Below are 13,624 nucleotides of genomic sequence, written 5' to 3' on the forward strand. Positions count from 1 at the left end.
TGATGTGGACAGTGAAGTCTGGGCTGCAGTGGTCTCAGATGGCGATGAGGAACCTATTGGTAACTGGAGTAAAGGTCACTCTCACTGTGCTTTAGCAAAAAGACTTGTGGCATTGTGCTCCTGCTTTAGAGGTCTGTGAGAGACAGAACTTGAGCTCGAGAGAGATTATTTAGAGTGTCTGGCAGAATAAATTTCTAAGCAGCAAAGCATTGGAGAAGTCACCTGGCAGCTTCTTAAAGTCTGCACTCAATTGCATAAACAAAGAAATAACCTGTAACTGTAGCTCATATTTAAACTGAAAGCATAGCATGAAAGTTTTGAAAATTTGCTGCCCATTTTCTAGCAGGAATTCTAGGCTGCTGAAAAGCAGAAGAGCTGAGGCCGGGCACGGTGGCTCATGCCTGTAATCCCAGCACTTTGGGAGGCCGAGAAGGGTGGATCATGAGGTCAAAAGATCGAGACCATCCTAGCCAACATGGTGAAACCCCGTCTCTACTAAAAAAATATAAAACTTAGATGGGTGTGGTGGTGCGTGCCTATAGTCCCACCTACCTGGGAAGCAAGGCAGGAGAATTGCTTGAACCCAGGAGGCCGAGGTTGCAGTGAGCCAAGATCACACCACTGCACTCCAGCAAGACTCTGTCTCAAAAAAACAAACAAAAAAAAAAGTTGAATGTTAATAGCCAAGACAACAAGGAAAATGCCGGCAGGGCATTTCAGAGACCTTTACAGCAGGTCCTCCTATCATAAACCTAGAGGCCTAGGAGACTAAAATGGTTTTGTGAGCCAAGCCCAGGGCCTCACAGCTCTATGCATCCTCAAAACTTGGCACCCTGAATCCCAGCTGCTTCAGCTCTAGCTGTGGCTAAATGGGGCCAAGGTACAGCTCTGTCCATTGCTTCAGAGGGTGCAAATCCCAAGCCTTGGCAGCTTCCACGTGGTGTTGGACCTCTGGGTGCACAGAAGACAAGTGTTGACGTTTGGGAGCTTCCACCTAGATTTCAGCGGATGTATGGAAATACATGGACATCCAGGCAGAAGTCTGCTGCCTGGGTTGAGTCCTCATCAAGAACCTCTACTAAGGTAGTGTGGAGGGGAGATGTGGGGTTGGAGACCCCACACAGAGTCTCCACTGAGTCACTGCCTAGTGGAGCTGTGAAAAGGTGGTCATTATCCTCCAGACCCCAGAATGGTAGGTCCACCAACAGCTTGCACCATGTCCCTGGAAAAGCCACCAACACTCAATGCCAACCTGTGAAAGCAGCAACAAAGGTTGTATCCTGCATTGTCACAGGAGCAGAGTGCTCAGGGTCTTGGGAGCCCACCCCTTGCATGAGTGTGACCTGGATATGAGACATGGAGTCAAAGAAGATTATTTTGGAGCTCTAAGATTTAATGATGGCCTTGCTGGGATTTGGACTTGCAGGAGACCTGTAGCCCCTGTGTTTTGACCAATTTCTGTCTTTTGGAATGGGGGAATTTACCCAATGCCTGTACCCCGCACTGTATCTTGGTTTTGATTTAACTCACTTGCTTTTGATTTTACAGGCTCATAGGTGCAAGGGAGTTGCCTTGTCTCAGATGGGTCTTTGGACATAGAATTTTGAGTTAATGCTGGAGTGAGTGAAGATTTTTGGGGGACTGTTGAGAAGGTGTGATTGCATTTTGCAATATGAGAAGAACATGAGATTTGGGGGTGGGACAGGGGCAGAATGATATGGTTTAGCTCTGTGTTTCTGCCCAAATCTCAGGTCAAATTGTAATTCCCAGAGTTGGGGGACAAACCTGGTGGTAGGTGATAGGATCATGGGGGAAGATTTCCCCTTTTGCTGTTCTCATGATAGTGAGCTCTCATGAGATCTCATTGTTTAAAAGTTTGTAGCACTCCCCGCTCCACTCGCTCTGCCATAGTAAGACATGCGTGCTTCTCCACCCTCTGTCATGATTGTAAGTTTCTTGAGGCTTCACAGCCGTGTTTCCTGTACAGCCTGTGGAACTGTGAGTCAATGAGACCTCTTTTTTTCACAAATAACACAGTCTCAGGTAGTTCTTTATGGCAGTGTGAGAATGGACTCATACATAATCCTACTAAGTCAGTTTAGCAAAAATCTTCCCCTTCCTCTTGATACCTGATCAAATTCCTTGTCCCCCACCCTCAATGTCTTCTCCCCTTGGCCTGCCTTCAGCAAAACTTCTCTTTAGTTGGTTTGGCAAGAATTCACCCCTTATCTGTGAGGTTTGCACTTAGTAATTTTTCATGCACCAGACACTCTGCTGCTTCTCAGCTGTAAACCTTCACTTGTTCTCGTCCAAGCTGGAGTTGCGTCTGGCCTCCCAAGCCCCTCTGTAGTAGCTTCTGTTATAAGGCCTGCCTCACCATGTGTTTGTGTGAATGTAATTAGATGCTTGCCTGTTGCACAACACTGTGTATGTTAGACTCCCATGCTGCTGCAGGTGGCCATGGTTTCTCCTCAATGCTGTGTAATATTCCATGGTCTGGGCATACTTGAACATGTAGATCCATTCACTGTGAGCCGTGGTTCTCATCCAGGAACAGTTCTGCCTCCAGGAGACATCTGGGTGTCATGATGAAGGGTGGTGTCTGATAGGTGGAAGCTGGGGCTGCTGCTAAACATCCTCCAAGGCTCACGATGGCCCCCACAGCAGAGTTATCCAGCCCAGGTGTGAGCTGTGCCAAGGCTGAGGCGTATACATTTCTTGTTCATACTTTCAAAGGAATGAACCCCATTATTGAGGGGGAAAAGTCTCACATTCCCGGGATATGTATAGCTATAAGTTACAGATTTGCGTCTCTGTAGAAATGGGTGTATGATAAGACATAAGTCCCTAGTGGACTGTTAGGAATGCCCCAGCTGGGCACTTCACTTTGGTGTCTGCAGCATTCTAGCAAAATATGCAGGTGTTGCAGAGTTAGTGCCAGCAGCATCTCCACCTCTTGGTTTCACCTTTCAGATTCTGGGATGGGCTCATCCCCAGACCAGTTGTGGCCAGAGGGTAAGCATCCTGAAGAAGTGGTATCACTATGATATTGGTATGAACCCCATGGTTTTGTGTGAATTGTATTCCCCTTGCTCTTTTTTGAAAAAAATTTATTAGGCTGGGCACTATGGCTGACACTTGTAATACCAGCACTTTGGGAGGCTTAGCTGGGAGGATCACTTGAATCTAGGAGTTTGAGACCAGCCTGGGCAACAGACAGAGACCCTATCTCTACAAAGTGAAATGAAATGAAATGTAATGTACATATAGTATGTACATTATACATAGTAGTCCCCCCCCACCAAATCCAAGAGGGTTGCATTCCAGTACCATGGTGGATGCCTGAAACCTCATATGGTACAGTTGTCCCACCATATCTGTGGAGGACTGATTCCAAGACTGCCCTCAGACACCAAATTGGAAGATGCTCAAGTCCCTGATATAAAATGGTGTGTATTTGCATATAACCTACACAAATCTTCCAGTGTACTTTAAGTAATGTCTAGGCCAGACACAGTGGCTCACTCCTATAATCCAAGCACTTTGGGAGGCCAAGGCAGACAGATCACCTGAAGTCAGGAATTCGATACTAGCCTGGCCAACATGGCAAAAACCCCATCTCTACTAAAAATACAAAAATTAGCCAGTGTGGTAGCATGTGCCTGTGATCCCAGCTACTAGGGAGGCTGAGGCAGGAGAATCACTTGACCCTGGGAGGCAGAGGTTGCAGTGAGCTGAGATCATGCCAATGCACTCCAGCCTGGGAGACAGAGTGAGACTCCATCTCCAAAAAAAAAGGTAATGTCTAGATTACTTATGTTACCTAATACAGTGTATAAAATTTACAAAGTAAATAAAAAAAAAAATTTACTTTGTAAATTTTATACTGTATTGTTTAGGAGATAATGAGGAAAAACATCTGCACATGCTCAGTATAGATGTAATGCTTTTTCGAATACTTTCAATCCAAAGTTGGTTGAATCTACAAATGTGGAACCCATGCATGTGAAAGGCTACTGTATACTATGTTTTTTCTTATAATTACCTATGATAAGGTTTAATTTATAAAATAATTTTTTAAATACGGGTTACTTGAACACAAGTACCGTGATACCATGACGGTTGATCTAATAACCAAGGTAGCTCCTAAAAGCAACTAATGACGGTTGTACATACAGTGTGGAAACACTGGACAAATGCCTGGTTCCCATTCTGGATGGGATGGTGTGGTACAGCATGGGATTTCATCATGCTACTCATGACAGTGTGCAATGTTAAACTTGTGAATTGTTTATTTCTACATTTTCCGTTTAATATTTTCAGACCACAGTTGATCTTGGGCATCAAAGGTGGAGAAGTGAAACTGCCAATCAGGAGAGGCTACTGTAATTCCGTCACAGAGAATGGAAACTCCTGACCAAAGAGGATTTGAGATGTGGACTAGGTGAGTTCCAGATGGATTCTGGGGTATCCTGGGCCAGTGCAAGTGTGGCTGAGATGAGTGGGACATGGGATAGAGAAAATGGTATCCTGGATTATCTGGATGGGTCCAAACTGGCACACATGCCCTTAAAAGCAGAGGTTATAGACTGGAGTCAGATGCTGAGGAAGGAATGAGTAGAGAGCTGAAATGTGAGAAGGATTCGGCTCCCTGTTCCTAGCTTTAAAGCTGAAAGGGGCCTGGACACAGTGGCTCTCAGCTGTAATCCCAGCACTTTGGGAGGCCAAGATGGGTGGATCATTTGAGATCAGGGGTTCGAGAACAGCCTAGGCAACATGGCAAAATCCATCCCTAGTAAAAGTATAAAAATTAGCGGGGCATGATGGCACATCCCTGTAATCCCAACTGCTCAGGGGTCTGAGCCAGGGGAATTGCTTGAACCCAGGAGGTAGAGGTTCCAGTGAGCCGAGGTTGCACTGGGCAGCAGAGTGAGACTCCATTTCCAAAAAAAAAAAAAAAAAGTCTAGGTGTGGTGGTTCCTGCCTATAATCCCAGCACTTTGGAAGGCCAAGGCGGTTGTATCATGAGGTCAGGAGATCAAGACCATCTTGGCCAACATGGTGAAAACCCATCTGTACTAAAAATACAAAAATTAGCTAGACGTGGTGGCATGTGCCTGTAATCCCAGGTACTTGGGAGGCTGAGGCAGGAGAATCGCTTGAACCTGGGAATCAGAGGTTGCAGTGAGCCGAGATCGCGCCATTGCACTCCAGCCTAGGCAACAAGAGTGAAACTCTTTTTGAAGAAAAGAAAAAAATAGGTTCATCAGAAAGCAATATTACACAAGTAAAAAGGCAAGTGACAGAGTGGGAGAAGACCATTGTAGAGCCAACAAAGGACTGGCCTCCAAATATACAAAGAACTCAGTATCTCAATAAGAAAAAACTTAATAGAAAAGTTGGTAAATGACATCAACTGGCCCCCTCATAAACAAGGAAATCTGTCGTGGACCGTCCAGACGGGTAGGCACGTCTGCCCGGGGGTCTCTCGACCTGCAAGAGGGTCCCAATACCTGGAAGAGGGAGTGCGCCTTAGAAAATAATAAAGACAGAGAGAGAGAAAGCGAGGCGTCTGGAGGGCTGATAGGCTGTGCCTAAACAGCAAATTTTATTTTTCAAAGGCCAGGAATAAATACACTTTCTTGGCTCTGGTTTACGTCATAGTAAGAGGAATGTAAATGTATGCCTCACATGGCCTATACAATAGAGAAATCAGATACACAATGGTTGCAAGACGAAATGTAAATGTATACCTTACATGGCCTATACAATTGAAAAGTCAGATACACAATCAGTGGTTGTAAAAAGTAACAGAATTTCCTGTAATCACAAAGCTTGTTTGCATCCAGACATTATTCCTCCTGGCTGCAGGTGTCTCTGGTTTTGCTTATCAGAGTATCTCTTAACCGGATTCTCCTTTGTCTACTCCTAACTCAACTCAATTTCCTCATTCAGGAATCTCCGAGTCAGGAATCAAAGCCATCCCTTATGGTGGCATTTGCTTTGTAAATATCGACAGTTAAACCATTATCTAGGGTGCAAGGCAGTCTGGTAAGTAAGGTTTAAGGATTATACTTAAAGTCATAAAAAGGTTAAAAGCAGGAACCGGTTGCCGGCAGGGGGTAACTCGGTCTAGCAGCAACGCATAGTTTTAGGCCCAAACAATATTGTAGTTGATATTAGAAATTGATCATTCATCTTTCAGTTCCTATATTCCGGATAGCTCGACTGCCTCCAGTAGGAAACTGTGTTTGGGATCAAACTCACCGTATAGTGAGACTCACGCCTTTTAGGGGTCTCACACGGGAGTGTTCCCCACAGAAATCCAAAGGGCCAGTAAGTGCATGAAAGTGTGTCCAACTTTACTACTAATAAATCACAGTGAGATTCTACTTCACACCACACCAATGGCTAAAATGAAAACAACAGTACCAAGTGTTGCAAGAATGTAGAGCAACTGAGTATCTTATACAACACTGCAGGGGGCATTGTAAACTAGTGCACCCATCAAGAGACAGTTGCAGTCCTAGCCATTCACCCAACAGAAATACAAGCCTGCTTATCAAAATATACACGATGTTCATAGCAGGTTTTTTTTTGTTGTTGTTTTTGTTTTTGAGACGGAGTTTCGCTCTTGTTACCCAGGCTGGAGTTCAATGGCGCGATCTCAGCTCACTGCAACCTCCGCCTCCCGGGTTCAAGCAATTCTCCTGCCTCAGCCTCCTGAGTAGCTGGGATTACAGGCACGTGCCACCATGCCCAGCTAATTTTTCTATTTTTAGTAGAGACGGGGTTTCACCATGTTGACCAGGATGGTCTCGATCTCCTGACCTTGTGATCCACCCGTCTACGTGCTGGGACTATAGGCCTGAGTCACGGCGCCCGGCCTCATATCAGGTTTTTTTTTGTAGTAACTCTCAACTGGAAACAGCCCAAATGTCCATTGACAGGAAGGAAAACGAGCAAATGGTGTATTCAAAGTAGAGTATTTTATATGCCCACATAAAATGATTATTGTGCCCTAGAGGATTACACAAAGTGAAGTGGTTATTGCACCGTGTAAGATGACACAGCGACGTGAAAGGGTTGTGCCACAGGGTATTACGCAACCTTGTAAAGTGGTTATTGTGCCACAGAGTGTTGCGCAGTGGCCTCAAGTTGTGATTCTGGCATGGAACCTTACGAAGCGGCATGAAGGGGTAATTGTGCTGTGGAGCCTTACATAACCACGTGGAGGGGTTATTGTGCCAGGGTGTCTTTTTTTTTTTTTTTTTGAGACGGAGTTTCGCTCTTGTTACCCAGGCTGGAGTGCAATGGCGCGATCTCGGCTCACCGCAACCTCCGCCTCCTGGGCTCAGGCAATTCTCCTGCCTCAGCCTCCTGAGTAGCTGGGATTACAGGCACGTGCCACCACGCCCAGCTAATTTATAGTATTTTTAGTAGAGAAGGGGTTTCACCATGTTGACCAGGATGGTCTCGATCTCTCGACCTCGTGATCCACCCGCCTCGGCCTCCCAAAGTGCTGGGATGACAGGCGTGGGCCACCGCGCCCGGCCCCTGGGAGTCTTACATACTCGTGTAAATGGGTTATTTGGATGGAGCCTCACACAACCGAGTCAGTGTTCACTGTGCGCGTACGGCGGCACGACCGCACGAAGGTGTCAGCCAGCGTCCACCGGAGCGCTGCACACCCCCGTCCAGGGGTGACTCCGGGCCGCAGTCCCCGAGGCCGTGAGAGGAAGGGGACACCGCAGTCCGGGAGTGGGACCCGCGTGGACGCGGTTCTGCCGAATCCGCACGCGTCCAGGGTGGTGCGGACTCGCACCGGGATGGAGGGCTGGTCAGGCGGAGAGACGCTGCCGGCGTTTTTCCGTCTGTGGAACCTCCCCTAGCAGCGGAGGCGACGGGCCGAGGACCGGGAGAGGACACACCGCGCGCGCGCGCCCCGGTCCCGGCCGCTCCCTGCCGTCCGCGGTCGCCGGGAAACCGGCATCCGGGACCTCTGCGCGCGCATGCGCGGAGCCCGCGGGCGCGCTGACGTCGACGCCGCGGCGGCGGGAGGTGAGTTCGCCGCCTCGGGCCTCTCGGGTCTCGGCTCCCCGCGGCTCGTGTCCAGCGGGCGTGGCGCCGAGGCCTCGTGAGGGCGGCGGCTGGGGCCGGGACGCGGCCGCGCGGGCGCCCTTCCTGTCTGAGGGTCCGCGGCAGCCCTGCTCCGGGCCCGGCGTCCCGGGCGGGGCCGGCGTCGCGACCTTGCTCCGCCGGGCGCGGGTCCTCCCGCTTGTCCCCTCCCCGCGGGGCTCGAGCCCACTACCCTCCTCTCCTGGGGCGCGCACCGTGGGCCGCGGGCGGGCCCCTTTCCCTTCTCCCCGCGGAGCCCGACCCCGATCTCCTCTCCCCTCTCCCGGCGGGGCGCGGACCCCTTCCGGTTCGCGGGGACCGCGGGCCCCCATTTCTCTCCCCTGGAGGCGGGGCCCCAGTTCTCTTCCCCCGGCTCCCGCCGGGGCGGACCCTGCTCTCCGCCGTTCGCTTGACTCCAGACTCCCCGCTGTGCCGTGTTTTTCCTGCGGACACGCACGCACGCCTTTCTCCCGTCCCCGGGCTGCGGCCCCGCCTCTCTCCCGGCGCAGGTGCGGGTGCCCTTCCCTTCTCCCTCCTCGGAAGACCTGGGCGTGAGCAACCCTTCCTGCTTCCCGAGTCTCACTCCCAGGGACGTTTTCGCCGCTGCTCATCCTACTCCGCCTGACAACCTTGTTCTTCCTCCTCTTCCTTCTCTGCCCCTTGAGGGTCGCGTGTGGACGCGTCCTTCTACTGAACACTCCCAGCCAGGCTTCCCCCCATCCCTGCTGGGTTCTGACTCCGCTGGCGTGCCCTTCCTCCCTCTCCCGCTGTGGTGGACTGGGCTGCCCTCCCCACAAACCTCTGTTGCCCGAAAGCTGACTCTGGGACAGGCATCTGAGACTTTGGGGTCCTCAGCTGAGCATCCCCTCTCCCCCAAACCCAGTCCTTCTAGACTCTGTAAGTGGTGACTCCTTCACCCAGAATCCTCATTGTCCACCTGGATGTTTCTCTTCTCCCTAACCCCCACATCATCTCTGTCCAAAATCTCACGCCTTAACCGTTAGGGTATTTCCAGAATTCCATTAGTTGGACTTGGTGGCACATGCCTGTAATCCCAGCTACTCAGGACGCTGAGGCAGAACAATCGCTTGAACTTGGGAGTCGGAGGTTCAGTGAGCCAAGATTGTGCCACTGCCCTCCAGCCTGGGTGACAGAGCGAGAATCTGTCTCAAGAAATACGTAAAAATAAGGCCGGGCGCGGTGGCTCACACCTATAATTCAGCACTTTGGGAGGCCGAGGTGGGTGGATCATGAGGTCAAGAGATCGAGACCAGCCTGGTCAACATGGTGAAACTCCGTCTCTACTAAAAATACAAAAATTAGCTGGACGTGGTGGCGCGTGCCTGTAATCCCAGCTACTCAGGAGGCTGAGGCAGGAGAATTGCTTGAACCCAGGAGGCCGAGGTTGCAGTGAGCCGAGATCGCGCCATTGCACTCCAGCCTGGGTAACAAGCGAAACTCAGTTTCAAAAAAAAAAAAAAGAAAGAAATATAAATGCCAGATATAGGTGGTGATGGGGAGGAAGTCAGCAAATCACACTGTCATGTGTGTACCTATGCAACAATCTTGCATGTTCTTCACATGTACCCCAAAACCTAAAATGCAATTTATGTATATATATTTTTTTTGTTTTTTTTTTTCTTTTTTTTGTGTGTGTATATATATTTTTTAAAAAGTAAGATACAATCATGAAAAAATAAAAATAAGAAATTTCCAGAATTCAGCCACATCACCACACCTCTTCTCCCTGATATGGGCATTTCCTTGCTCCCTTGCCTTTGGCCTTTCCACTATCCAGTGGGAGCCTGACAGGTCATATCTGTCCTCTAAACCCTCTTAGTAACAGGCAGAATCCTCACATGCCCTAGGACTGCGGCTGCTGGCCTAAGAACTGTTTGCTGCTGGGCTGTAGGTGATAATAGAGCTTGCATCAGAGGGAAAATTCATGCCCTAGCTTCTTCCTTGGGCAGTTCATTCTCTGAAGCTGCTTGGCTTTTGAGTTGTAGGCAGTGGATAGAGATTGGGACAGTTTGGGCAAGGAGCCTAACTAAGAAACTGGATTACAGGTGTATGTGCTTCCTCAGTTTGCAGAGTGAGTATTTGATAGTGACAGATTCTGCAGTTCTTTGCTTATCCTTGCTAGAATGCCTTCTCTGCAAGATGGTAGTCTTCGTGTGTTTGATCCACTGCTAAATTATTGATGCCTAGAACAGGGCCTGGCATACAGTATGTGTTGAGTAAATGTGGAGTGAAAAGGGGTCATCCCTGTGGCCACAGGAAGCTGACTCTTTTCTCACAGACTTGAGATCACAGAGTGGGTGTGTGATGCATCCAACACATTTGTATTGTGTGCCCAGGCCTTTTTTTTTTTTTTTTTTTTTAAGAGGTTTTTCCTTTATAATATCAACTGCCTTTGGCAATATGGAGTATTAGGTGAGTGTGTGCGTGCATGTGTTTGTGTTTGAAATTGGCATGCTTCATGTGCTACGAAACTTTGCAACCTGCTTCTTTCCCCAGATTCTCTCTTGTACTAGATGAAGCTTTCAGCACACTGGCTTTCACTGCTATATAGTATTCTTCCTTGTGAAAATGCCACAGTTCCTTTAGCCTTGCCTTCCCTGTTGATGAACATCTTGGAAGTTTCCAGATTTTCAGCATTTCCACCAGTGCTTTAGAGAGCATGTTCAATGTGTATCCTTGTAAGGGTTTCTCTAGCCTGGAAGTTTTCTTTTCTTTTCTTTTCTATTTTTCTTTTTTGGCTTTTTGTTTTTTTCCTTTTTGTGGAGAACGGGGTCTCGCTATATTGCCCAGGCAGGTCTCGAAGTCCTGGGCTCAAGCTATCCTCCCGCCTCTGCCTCCCTAAGAGTTGGGATTACAGGCGTGAGCCACAGCGCCCGGCCAGCCTGGAAGTTTTCGAAATTTTCAGACAAGTGTTGACAGAAACACATGTACATGATGGCTTGGATACATATCTAACTGGAATAAAAGTTTGATGAAACTATGCTTACTAAATGTGAGATCCCCTGATACTACTTTTGAATTTTAATTGATGTCATTGTAAAAACGATGCCAGTGTTGATCCACCACATCTCTTCGCATTTATAGTTTTTAATTTCAGCCTAGTTCTTCTGAATTGTTCTTCAGAGAGAATGTGTGTGTGTGGTTTTTTTTGTTTTTTTTTTTTTTTTTGAGACGGAGTTTCGCTCTTGTTACCCAGGCTGGAGTGCAATGGCGCAATCTCGGCTCACCACAACCTCCACCTCCTGAGTTCAGGCAATTCTCCTGCCTCAGCCTCCTGAGTAGCTGGGATTACAGGCACGGGCCACCATGCCCAGCTAATTTTTTTATATTTTTAGTAGAGACAGTGTTTCATCATGTTGACCAGGATGGTCTCGATCTCCCGACCTCGTGATCCACCCGCCTTGGCCTCCCAAAGTGCTGGGATTACAGGCTTAAGCCACTGAGTCCGGCCATTTTTTTTTTAATATAATGTTGTGGGAACTACCCATAATACAGTGTTAACTAGGGAAAAGCAAAAAGGACCCAAGTTATGTATATAGGTTGACTCCACCTGTTTCAAAATGATTCTCTGTGAAGAAAACAGGAAGTAAATGCAACCAAGGCTCAACAGTGAGATTATAGATTATTTTTACTATGTTTGTACTTATTTACGTTTTCAGGATTTTCTATAGTAAGCATGCATTAATTTTGCAGTGATGTCTTTAATATAAAATATTTAAATGGAATTTGAAGTTTAGCTCCCTTGTTGAATCCTGAATAGAATTTTATTGTCCTAGGGCCGGGCGCAGTGGCTCAAGCCTGTAATCCCAGCACTTTGGGAGGCCGAGGCGGGTGGATCACAAGGTCAAGAGATCGAGACCATCCTGGTCAACATGGTGAAACCCCGTCTCTACTAAAATACAAAAAAATTAGCTGGGCATGGTGTCGCGTGCCTGTAATCCCAGCTACTCAGGAGGCTGAGGCAGGAGAATTGCCTGAACCCGGGAGGCGGAGGTTGCGGTGAGCCGAGATCGCGCCATTGCACTCCAGCCTGGGTAACAAGAACGAAACTCAGTCTCAAAAAAAAAAAAAAAAAAAGAATTATATTGTCCTATTTTCACTTGCTTGTCTACACAGAAACATATTTAGCTCACAAAGAGATTAAATAGCATTGAACTTGGATCAGCTGCCAACTACTCGGAGCAGCTAGAGGGCCAGTTGATTCCGTTGATTCCAGGGTTTACTGTAGGAACCTATGAGTGCTTTGGACAGCTCTGGCTTACCCTGACTCCATTTCTTAGAGGCGGACACTTCTGGCCTACCTTTACTGTCGTACATCAAAACCTATTGCCTGAAAAGGGCCTTACAAGCTAGCATTTTCCTAGGTGGTAACTCCATAGTTGTTTTTTTAACAGCTTCTAGCTAGCGTCATATTTTTCCCCCTTGAACACTTATAACCATCTCTTGAATACCTTTTGAAAAACCTGCCTACTTTATATTTTGTCAGGTTTCTAAAATACTCTAATAGAAAAGTTGAAAAATGAGTATAATGAATGCCCATCACCCACCCAAGATTCACCAATTAATGTTTTGCCATATTTTATATGCCTCTAATATATAACAGTTAAGTAATAATAATGTATATTTGTGCATACATGTATATATATATTTGTGGGGGGCATCTGCATGTATATATGTATTTTTGTATGTGTGTATATGTGTATATTATGCACATATATGTATTTGCATATATGTAATTTTTTTTTTTTTTTTTTGAGACTGAGTTTCGCTCTTGTTACCCAGGCTGGAGTGCAATGGCGCAATCTCGGCTCACCACAACCTCCGCCTCCTGGGTTCAGGCAATTCTCCTGCCTCAGCCTCCTGAGTAGCTGGGATTACAGGCACGTGCCACCGTGCCCAGCTAATTTTTTGTATTTTTAGTAGAGACAGGGTTTCACCATGTTGACCAGGATGGTCTTGATCTCTCGACCTCGTGATCCACCCGCCTCGGCCTCCCAAAGTGCTGGGATTACAGCCATGAGCCACCGTGCCTGGCCGCATATATGTAATTTTTATGTGCCCATATATATTTTATATTTGTGTATATGTATGTTTGCATGTATATATATATTTATTACAAGTATGACACTTTACTCATAAATATGTTGGGACATATATTCTAAGAATAAAGAGATTCGGCTGGGCACAGTGGCTCACGCTTGTAATCCCAGTACTTTGGGAGGCCAATGTGGGTGTATCACTTGAGATCAGCAATTCGAGACCAGCCTGGCCAACATGGTGAAATCCCAACTCTACTAAAAATCCCAGAATTAGCCGGGCGTGGTAACAGGTGCCTGTAATCCCAGCTACTCAGGAGGCTGAGGAGGAGTCACTGGAACCTGGGAGGCAGAGGTTGGAGTTAGCCAAGATTGTGCCACTGCACTCCAGCTTGATGATAAAGCGAGAATCCGTCTCAAAAAAAAAAAAAAAAAAAAAAAAAAGAATA

General features: G+C 47.5%; 1 protein-coding gene across 3 annotated transcripts in view; it reads left to right on the forward strand.

Annotated features, from left to right (window-relative positions):
- The window catches only part of ZSCAN18 (zinc finger and SCAN domain containing 18), a 68,441-nt gene that overhangs the window by 11,862 nt on the left and 42,955 nt on the right, over positions 1-13,624 (forward strand). Inside the window, exon 2 of one of the 3 annotated variants that reach the window (XM_074385787.1) lies at positions 4,324-4,444. The gene's annotated coding sequence lies outside the window, so the exon portion shown is untranslated. Of the gene's footprint in view, positions 1-4,323; positions 4,445-8,000; positions 8,062-13,624 lie in introns of those variants that run through there. The other 2 variants (XM_074385785.1, XM_074385788.1) reach the window with 2 other exon arrangements.

Source organism: Saimiri boliviensis, chromosome 14, assembly GCF_048565385.1.
Source record: "Saimiri boliviensis isolate mSaiBol1 chromosome 14, mSaiBol1.pri, whole genome shotgun sequence".
Classification (NCBI taxonomy): domain Eukaryota; kingdom Metazoa; phylum Chordata; class Mammalia; order Primates; family Cebidae; genus Saimiri; species Saimiri boliviensis.